The 9,773-nt window shown below is 40.4% G+C and overlaps 1 non-coding gene across 1 annotated transcript; it reads left to right on the top strand.

The window, feature by feature from the left end:
- Nucleotides 1–4,795: 4,795 nt before the first annotated feature.
- LOC122066142 lies at nt 4,796–4,902 on the top strand. The gene has a single exon (XR_006136254.1). It is a non-coding gene; the product is annotated as a small nucleolar RNA R71 (small nucleolar RNA).
- The last annotated feature ends 4,871 nt before the right edge of the window (nt 4,903–9,773 follow it).

Raw genomic sequence — 9,773 nt, forward strand, 5'->3', positions numbered from 1 at the left:
TGGATTCAAAATCTCCACAACCCCATGAGAATGTACATTATGGATAATAAACAGGCCATCCCATCGGGATCGAAGTTTACCAGGAAAAAGATACAATCGAGAGTTGTACAATAAGACCTTATCACAATTGTAAAAGATTTGAGCAGAATGTGCTTATCATGGAAAGCTTTGGTCTTTTCCTTGTAAATCCTAGAACTTTCATAGGCATCATTCCTAAGTTCCTCCAACTCAAATAGTTGGAGCCTACGGTGAATTCCCACATCAGACAAATCAAAGTTGAGCTTCTTGATGGCCCAAAAGGCCTTATGCTCCAACTCAACTGGTAAGTGACAAGCTTTCCCATACACCAAACGGTAGGGAGACTGACCTAGGTCGGTCTTGAATGCAGTCTGATGGGCACACAAGGCATCAATGAGCCTAAGGGACCAATCCTTACGGTTGGGATTAACAGTTTTTTCCAAGATTTGTTTGATCTGCCTATTAGACACCTCCACTTGGCCACTAGTTTGGGGGTGATAAGGGGTAGATGATAACATATGGGTGATCCCATACTTTTTTATTAAGGCCTCAAAAGGCCGATTAAAAAAATGGGTACCCCTATCACTAATTATTGCACGTGGTGCCCCAAAGCGGGAAAAAATATTCTCTTTGAGAAACTGGACCACCACTTTGTGGTCATTAGATTTACAAGGTATGGCCTCTATCCATTTAGAAACATAATCAACGGCTAAAAGTATGTACAAATTCCCAAAGGAATTAGGGAATGGTCCCATAAAATCGATGCCCCATACATCAAAGATCTCAACTACTAAAATAGGGTTGAGTGGCATCATGTTCCTCTTATTGATATGACCAAAAGACTGGCAGGCGGGACAAGCCTTGCAAAAATCAAAAGCATCTCTAAAAAGAGTGGGCCAATAAAATCCGCATTGGAGAACCTTTGCGGTAGTCTTCTTAGGTCCAAAGTGTCCACCACATGCATGATCATGACAAAAAGAGAGGATAGAATGTTGCTCATGATCAGGAACACATCGTCGGATAATCTGATCTGGACATATCTTAAACAAATAAGGATCATCCCAGAAAAAGTGCTTAACTTGGGAATGAAACCTATACTTATCTTGGGTGGACCAATTATCCAGAGTCACACTTGAAACTAAGAAGTTGACAATGTCAGCAAACCATGGTTCACTGGACATTGTAAATAATTGTTTATCTGAAAAGTTCTCGTTGACTGGAGAATCGACAGTTAAGGAATTTGGAAGCCGGGATAAATGGTCTGCAACTAGGTTTTCAACTCCTTTCTTATCCCTAATTTCTAAATCAAACTCTTGCAAAAGTAAAACCCATCTAATGAGATGGACTTTGGCATTCTTCTTCTGAACTAGGTATCTGAGAGTAGAATGATCAGCATACACCACCACATGTGAACCAACTAAGTAAGACCGAAACTTTTCTAATGCAAACACAACAGCTAAAAATTCTTTTTTAGTGGTTTTATAATTGAGTTGTGCATCATTTAAGGTCCTACTAGCATAGTAAATGACAGTGGGCAACTTATTAATCCTTTGACCCAAAACTGCTCCTATAGAAAAATCTGAAGCATCACACATCAGTTCAAAAGGTTCAGTCCAAACAGGTGGTTGAACAATGGGTGCATTGGTCAACTCCTTCTTAAGTTGTTTGAAGGATTCTAGGCACTCTTTAGAAAACTCAAAAGTTTGATCTTTGGCAAGTAATGAAGTGAGAGATCGGGCTAACTGACTAAAGTTTTTAATAAACCTTCTATAGAAGCCTGCATGCCTTAGAAAAGACTAGACATCCTTAACAGATTGAGGAGGTGGTAAATTATCAATTAAATCCACTTTGGCTCTATCTACCTTAATTCCCTCCTTGGATATTATATGGCCTAAAACAATACTAGATTTAATCATAAAATGGCATTTCTCCCAATTCAAAACCAAATTCTTAGATATGCACATTTTCAAAACTAGGAAAGATGATGAAGACATTCAGAATAGGAATTCCCATGAATTGAAAAGTCATCCATAAATACTTCTAAGAATTTTTCGACCATTTCAGAAAAGATGCTCATCATGCATCGGTTGAACGTAGCAGCGGCATTGCAAAACCCAAAGGGCATACGACTGTAAGCAAATGTTCCATATGGGCATGTAAAAGTGGTCTTATGTTGGTCCTCTAAAGCAATTGGGATTTGGTTATAGCCAGAATATCCATCAAGAAAACAACAGTATTCATGTCCAGCTAACCTCTCTAACATCTGATCAATGAATGGCAATGGGGAGTGGTCCTTCCAGGTTGCCACATTAAGTTTCCTGTAGTCAATGCACACACGCCATTCTGTTTGGACATGGGTAGGGATCAACTCATTATTGGCATTAGGAACTACAGTCACATCGGACTTCTTAGGCACTATGTGAACTGGGCTTACCCATTGGCTGTCAGAAATAGGATAAATTATTCCGTGATCCAAGCACTTTAAGATCTCTTTCTTATTGGCTTCCATCATCATTGGGTTAGCTCTTCTTTGGGTTCCGTGGATGGTTTGGAATCCTCCATAAGATGTATATGATGTTGCACAATGGAAGGGCTTATACCCTTGATATCAGCCATGGTCCAACCTAGGGCTTCCTTATTATCTTTTAACACTTTAAGTAACTCCTCTTCCTGGCTAGAAGTCAAATTTGAAGAAATTATTACAGGAAGAGTCTGGTTAGGCCCTAGGAAAGCATACCTCAAATTAGATGGCAACTCCTTAAGATCTATCTTAGGGGGCTCAACTATGGAAGGTTTGGGAATGGAATTGGAAAGGGGTCCTAAGGGCTCCACAAGTGTGTGAAGACTCAAGACTTCAGAAAAAAAAATTTCACTGTCATCATCCAACTCATTCATACACTCATAGAATTCTGAATCAAAATCAATATCAAAGTTGGTAACTAAATCATCAAAAAAATACAGAAAATCCTCAAGCATATTGATCTCTTCTTCTATATGTGGTTGCTTGCCAATTCTAAACATGTTAAACTCAACAGTTTGGTTACCAAAAGATAATCTTAGGAAACCATTCTGGCAATTGATTAATGCATTACTGGTAGCCAAGAATGGTCTTCCTAAAATTATTGGGATCTCATCCTTGGTTGAGAAGGGCTTAGTATCTAACATAATAAAATCAACAGGGAAAATAAATTTCTCCACCTTTAGTAAGACATCCTCAACCATCCCTTTAGGAATTTTAACAGACCTATCTGCCAACTGAAGAGTAGTTCTAGTGGCTTTCAATTCTCCCAATCCAAGTTGCTTGTACACATGGTAAGGTAAAAGATTCACACTTGCACCAAGGTCAAGTAAGGCATGCTCAATGTAGGTGTTGCCTATGACATAAGCTATGGTAGGGATCCTTGGATCGTTATACTTGGCTGCTATAGGCTGAGTAATTATGGAACTAATGTTACCTGCCAAGAATGCCTTTTTGGGCACACTAGTGATACGTTTGTAAGTACACAAATATTTCAGTACCTTTGCATAGGCGGGAATCTGGGATATGGCATCCAAAAGAGGGATGTTCACTTCTATCTTTTTGAAGACTTCTAAAATTTTGTCTATGGAAGTAGTCTTCCTTTTGTTTACCAAACGATTAGGAAATGGGACAGGATGAACATAAGGACTGTTAGGGATCTGCCCCTGTCGAGAAGAATCATTTTTGGTTTCCTCAACCAAATCATCTTTAGTTTCAGAAAAATCTTTAGGTTCATCAGACGAACCTGGAACAAGAGGCACTCTTGTGTCCTCAACTGAAGGAGAGTTAACAGGAGTAATAGATGAGGAAGATTTAGGAACGCTCTATTGGTACTCTCTACTACTCCTAAGGGCATAAACAACATTACATTGGTTAAAGGGCCCTTGTTGGGTCTGACTTTGTACTATATTCAGTGGTGCATTAGTTGATGTTTGTGAACTAACAGGCTGATGATGCCTAGGGTTAGGCTCTGGTTGACTGGGTAAAGTTCCATTCTCCCTCTCACGCATAATTGAGACAACTTGGGTAAGTTTTCTCGTAATATTTTGATGGCTTGTCATGAGGAGGGCCATATTTTTTTCCAAGTCACTTATTCTACTTGCCTCTCCAGTATTGGTAAACCCAAGGGGTTGCTGATAAGATGATAGGAGAGGGGCCCTAGGAAAACTAGCCTGAGGTCCTGCATTTGACCTAGGAAAAGTATTTTGGAAAAAAGATTGTTGTGCAAAGGGAGGCTTTTGGGGTCTAGGTTGACCTTGATTATGAAAATTGGAAGGCACTGCTTGGTTGCTCTGATTCCAAGAGAAATTTGGGTGATTTCTCCATCCTGGATTGTAGGTGTTACTATATAGATTATTCTGGTATAAGGCATTAATACTATCATTAGAAGTGCCCCTAGAGGTGTTGGGGCATTCTTCTATGACATGTCCAGGGGACTGGCACCAAGCACAAATCTTAACCAAATTGACTGATGATGGCTCTCTAAGAAAAATAGCCTCAATCCTCTTGATTAGGCTATCCAAATGTGCTTCCTTCGTTACCATCCCATCCACAAAATATCCTTTCCCTCCTATGGTTCTTTCACTCTCTTGGGTGGATTCCTACTCATGGGTTTTGTCAGCTAAGTCAAGTAAGAATTCCCATGCCTTTCCTTCATCTATAAAGGATGTGAATCCCTCAGGGCACATAGACTCTATCATTTGTTTAGTTGGGTAATCAATACCCTCATAAATTATTTGATATAAATGCTATAGGTCTAGGCCATAGTGAGGGCATTCTTGGAGTAGATCCTTGAATCTCTCCATAAGTTTGGAAAATGACTCACTAGGCTTTTGCCTAAACTGAAGGATATCACTTCTAAGCTTATTGGTCTTGTGAGTTGGGAAAAACTTCTTAAGGAAGATAACTGTGAACTGTTCCCATGAGGTTATGGAATTTGTGGGTAATCCATACAACCACTTCTTAGCTTGGTCTTTCAATGCAAAAGTGATAAACCTAAGCTTAACAACATCATCAGAAAGCTGTTGGATCTTAATTAGAACACATACCTCTTTAAATTCTCCTTAGAAATAGGTATGCATCCTCCGAGGTCAACCCATGGAAGTGGGGCAACATAGTGATGTATTGAGATTTGAGTTCAAAATTATTACCCTGGGCTTGTGGTAGAACTATGCAGGAAGGTTGGGCTGTTCTAGCAGGGTAGAACCTATCTTTTAAAGATTTAGGTGAAGGGTTTTGTTGTTGGTCTCCCATATTGAAGGGTTTTAAAGAGAGCAAACGTATATGGTCACTACTTGTTGGATCTCTTCTTTCTAACCGATTCTTAGTATTATGTACCCACTTAACACTCATGCAATAGAAAACTACCCACAACTAAAGTAAGACAAGCACAAAAGAATGGATAGCAAAACTTTTTTTTTTAATGATTTTTTATTTTTTTTTGGCTTTTTGGGAGCTTACAGGCAGGGATCCGGGGTTGCTCAAGTCAATTCCTGAGGTACTGCTACAGGGCGAAACCTGTCTTTATTATACTATGAGGCATGGCGACCTCCACCGATACAACTATTATTGCAAGTTGTTCTTCTCAGGAATTCAATAAAAGAAAAGGAAAAACAAAACAAAGCAAACAAAACACTCCGATTAACCAAAAGAAAGCGAAATATAACATGGAACTGTCTCCTCGGCAACGGCACCAAAAACTTGTTTGAGATTTAAAATGTAACCGCAAGCGTACGGATCAATGTAGCTATGGGTCGAACATAGGGAGAGCAGCCACTTTATTTTTTTTTTATTTCTTTTAATAATGCGAAAGTGAACCAATTAATGGTTGTGATCTAATTCTAATTACTGTCCTAAACATATGTATCTAAAATAACGTCCTAACCCTTCGTCATCTAAGAATTTAAAGACGCAAGCCACGCAATTAAAATTAAATAAATAAATAACTGAAAATAAACAACCTACGCAATTAAAAAAAAAAAATAAAGGACAAAAAATGCTGAAATAAAAATAAAGTAAAAGAAAGGGGATAAAGCTAGAGAGAGACTCACAAGTAGGTTTCTCTACTTAGCCCGAGGGATGCATCATAATATGAGCTTCCTACTTGACCAGAGAGTCACTCTTACAAGGGTTACTCTACTTGGCTTTAGGGAAAGGGAGGCAATCAAAATAAAAACAATAAAATGATGGTTCTATGGCTAGGAGGGGCAAAGCCAACACATACACCAGCCATGAACCTTGGGGGAAAGGGATAGCAATAATGTAATGACTGAAATTAAAATCCTAAATTAAGAAAGAAAGGGTAGTCAGAAGAGGGAATGAGAGGGGGAGAGAAGACTACTGAAGGAGCCTACTTACTTGAACTTCAACCCTCGAACTGAAAACTTGATCGATTTGAGATACTAGCTGTCACACCCCGTTCGCACAGAACCGGACCGGTGACCGGGTTAACACCGGTTAACCCAAACCTGCCAGGATCATCTGATATACTTGATACCCAAATTGTAATACATAGTTAAGTACACGTGGGCCCGCAGGCATGATATTTACACAAAAGAATACAATTTACATATCAAGTACACAAAAGGGATCATCAAAAACACAAAGGGTACAGCTCAGCTCGATATCAAAAGTAGAGCTCAGCTCGGTATCAAAAGGTAAAGCTCAGCTCGGTATCAAAAGGTAAAGCTCAGCTCGGTATCAAAAGTAAAGCTCTGCTCGGTATCAAAACTGCGGTCCCACAGCACAGCCCTCGCACGAGCAATCCGTGCCATGCTCTAATTCCTCGGGGACCCACCAATCCTCTTTAAGGAATTCAACTGTGGGGCCCAACCCGTGCTCTTCAGGTTGATGACCTAGAAAATCATCTAAAAGAGGTGCACACGTGGGATGAGCTCACTAGCTCAGTAAGTGAAAAGAAGGACCACACAGCAGTCCATACAACAAATCACAACCATATGCACTATATGCTATGTAATTCATTTTAAATCACATCCACCTAAAAAACATTACTAAGTCCTTGGTTTAGTGCTACTACAACCACAGTGCGGTATACTCTGGGTATGAGCCGCGAACTCCATCCCGCGATACGCCCATAGGGCTGTTGGAGAAGGCCCATCGTGAGTACTCGAAAAAGTAAAACATGCCGACCACCGGCTCTCAACATAAAGTAAATGACAGAAAATAAAGGTGCTGACTCCAGTAATTTAAAAGCAGTACGATTGGTCCTCTTGAATATACCACCGGGGTTGCCGACTATCCTAATGACCAGCCAGGCGTATGTTTAACCGCCACAGTGACCCTACAACCGTGACCACTGCTTCCCCCCAAATGGTAACCCAACACCTCAACCCCTGTTGGGAAGGGTCGTAGCACGGGAAGATGATAATCCTACACCGCATGCTCCTATATGACATAGTACGATTACATAGTGCCTCTGCGTCCCATTCCACGGGCCACCAATGCACTCATTTCCAAGCCAACTATGGCATCTAGTCTATTAATGCATTATGCACAATGATTTCATCATTCATCACATATTCACATCATCATTTGACATTAAGAAAATAAACACAACACACAAGTCATAATAATATGAGGATGGCTAAGTTACACAGAATTCGCATGATGACATGACTAGTCTGATATAATTAAATGAATGCCAAACAAGCCTTAACATAAGGCCAAACGTCCTCTCTCCACTTACCTGTAGTGTACAAAGACTCACACCTGGTACAGGTGAGATCCGGTGCGAGAAGCGTAAGATTTGGTAAACCTATCATGAGTGAATGGGGTTAGCATTTCACCACCTTAGGGTCAAAACTAACAAGATTTGGTGATAAAATCATGTTTAGAATCCCAAAAGAACGTCGCACATCCGTTTTGGATCCATTCGGACATAGAAATCATGTTGGGAGTCTCTCAGGTGGGTCGGACAGCCCACCTGTCTTGACCCACCAGTCAGACCCACTGGTCATGATCGGCGGGCAGGTCGGCCAGCTAGTTGGGCCCGCTGATTGGCCCTGAGGGTCCTGCTAGGACCGACAGGTAAGTTGGCCTACCGATCGGCCTACCGGTTAGCCCTGAGGGCCTGCCCTCTCAGGCGGGCCATTTGGCCCACCGGTCTTGGCGGGAAAATTCCATTTTTCTCCAAACCTTTCCCAACCTTTAGGGAATCAAATGGGACTTTTCCAAATCCATTCTCCACACATTCATGGTCTCATAAGATGGTTCTAACCTAGATCTAGGTTAGATTTAAGGAATGGAAGCCATCTTACCTTCTTTGCTCAAGAACTCGTTCAAAGACCCCAAAATCCCTTCAAATCACCAATGCTCCTCCAACTGTGAAAACACTTCTTCAAATCCTTCAAAATAAACACATAAACCATCTATTAAACCTTAGATTCATCATCTCAAGGGGGATTTACGAGACCTCAAGAAACTCTACCAAAATCAAGGGTTTCATTTGGGTATGGTGAAAGTTTAAGGAACCTAGCCTTTGCTCACCTCTAAATGTAGATCTCGTATTGGAGATCACTCTTCCGATGTCGGAATGGGAAGATCAAACCTCGGCACTGCTGAAATCCATTTCTTCTTCCTCTTCCTTCCCTTTTCTTCTTCTTTCCCTTCTTTTCTCTCTCCTCTTTACTCTTCTCACCAAACGCCCGAGTGTCATAAATGAGAAAAAAAGAAAAAAAAAAACATAATGATAGCTATTTATACCTTCTTAAAATCATTAGTGACACATGGGTGGGTCACTCAGGTGGGCGGATGCGCCTACCTGTGACCGCCCACCTGAGGGCCAAAACTTGGCCAACAAGTGGGATTTTGACAGAATTCGACTCTTGGCACGAATCTCACTCTTGGCATAAGATGTAATATACATATACGCCTTAAGATACGGCTACGTACCTGCTTTATCCGTACGTGGCCTTATGATATATGCATGTACACGGCTTGGGTACACCCGTCTCCTCTGGCACTGACTCGGACTCGTCTGGCCAGCCGGTGTTCAAAGTCACCCTTGTCATCATGGTCCATAAGGAACCTGCCTTAACCCTCTCCGGTTCGGGTCCTACATGGTTAAACCGGGTCTAAGAAGTAGGGTATTACACTACCAGTACTAAAAACCAGATCTGGAATAAACCAAATCTGAAATTTCTAGTACTAGAGAAAACAAATCTTGAAAAAAAAATTGCTCCACGGCTCATGATCTTGTCACCTAGATCTAAGCCTAGAACTATAACTTAAAAAATTACAACTCAATTGCATAAATCATAAACATAAAAGGGTTGAATAAAAATAAAAGAGTGTTTGCATTAATTGAAATAAAAAAAAATCTATTACAAAAGTGATTAAAGAAAAGATAAAGAAGAACTAAAACTAAAGAGAGAGCAAGAGAAAGAGAGAGCAACTAAAAAAAACTAGAAGAAGAATGAACTATCTCCCCTCCTCTTACATGAGTTGTATTTATAGGGAATGGGAGGTAGGGTAACAAATTTCTCTTTCCTAAAAGGGAGAAACCCATAATTGGTTGTGAGATCTTTTGAGACCAAAAGTGCTAAGGTGGAGGAGAGAGAAGAGAGAAGAGAGAAGAGAAAAATAAACTTTGAGAAATTTCCTATAATTTGTTTGCTTATTTTCTTTCCTTTTTTTTTCTAATTTATTTCTCTTCTTTTTCTCCCTCCAAGGGACGATTTTCCTTCTTACTTTGTGTGATTTGGACAATTTTTTGGTG

This window comes from Macadamia integrifolia, unplaced genomic scaffold (assembly GCF_013358625.1).
Source record: "Macadamia integrifolia cultivar HAES 741 unplaced genomic scaffold, SCU_Mint_v3 scaffold2263, whole genome shotgun sequence".
In the NCBI taxonomy this organism is placed as follows: Eukaryota; Viridiplantae; Streptophyta; class Magnoliopsida; order Proteales; family Proteaceae; genus Macadamia; species Macadamia integrifolia.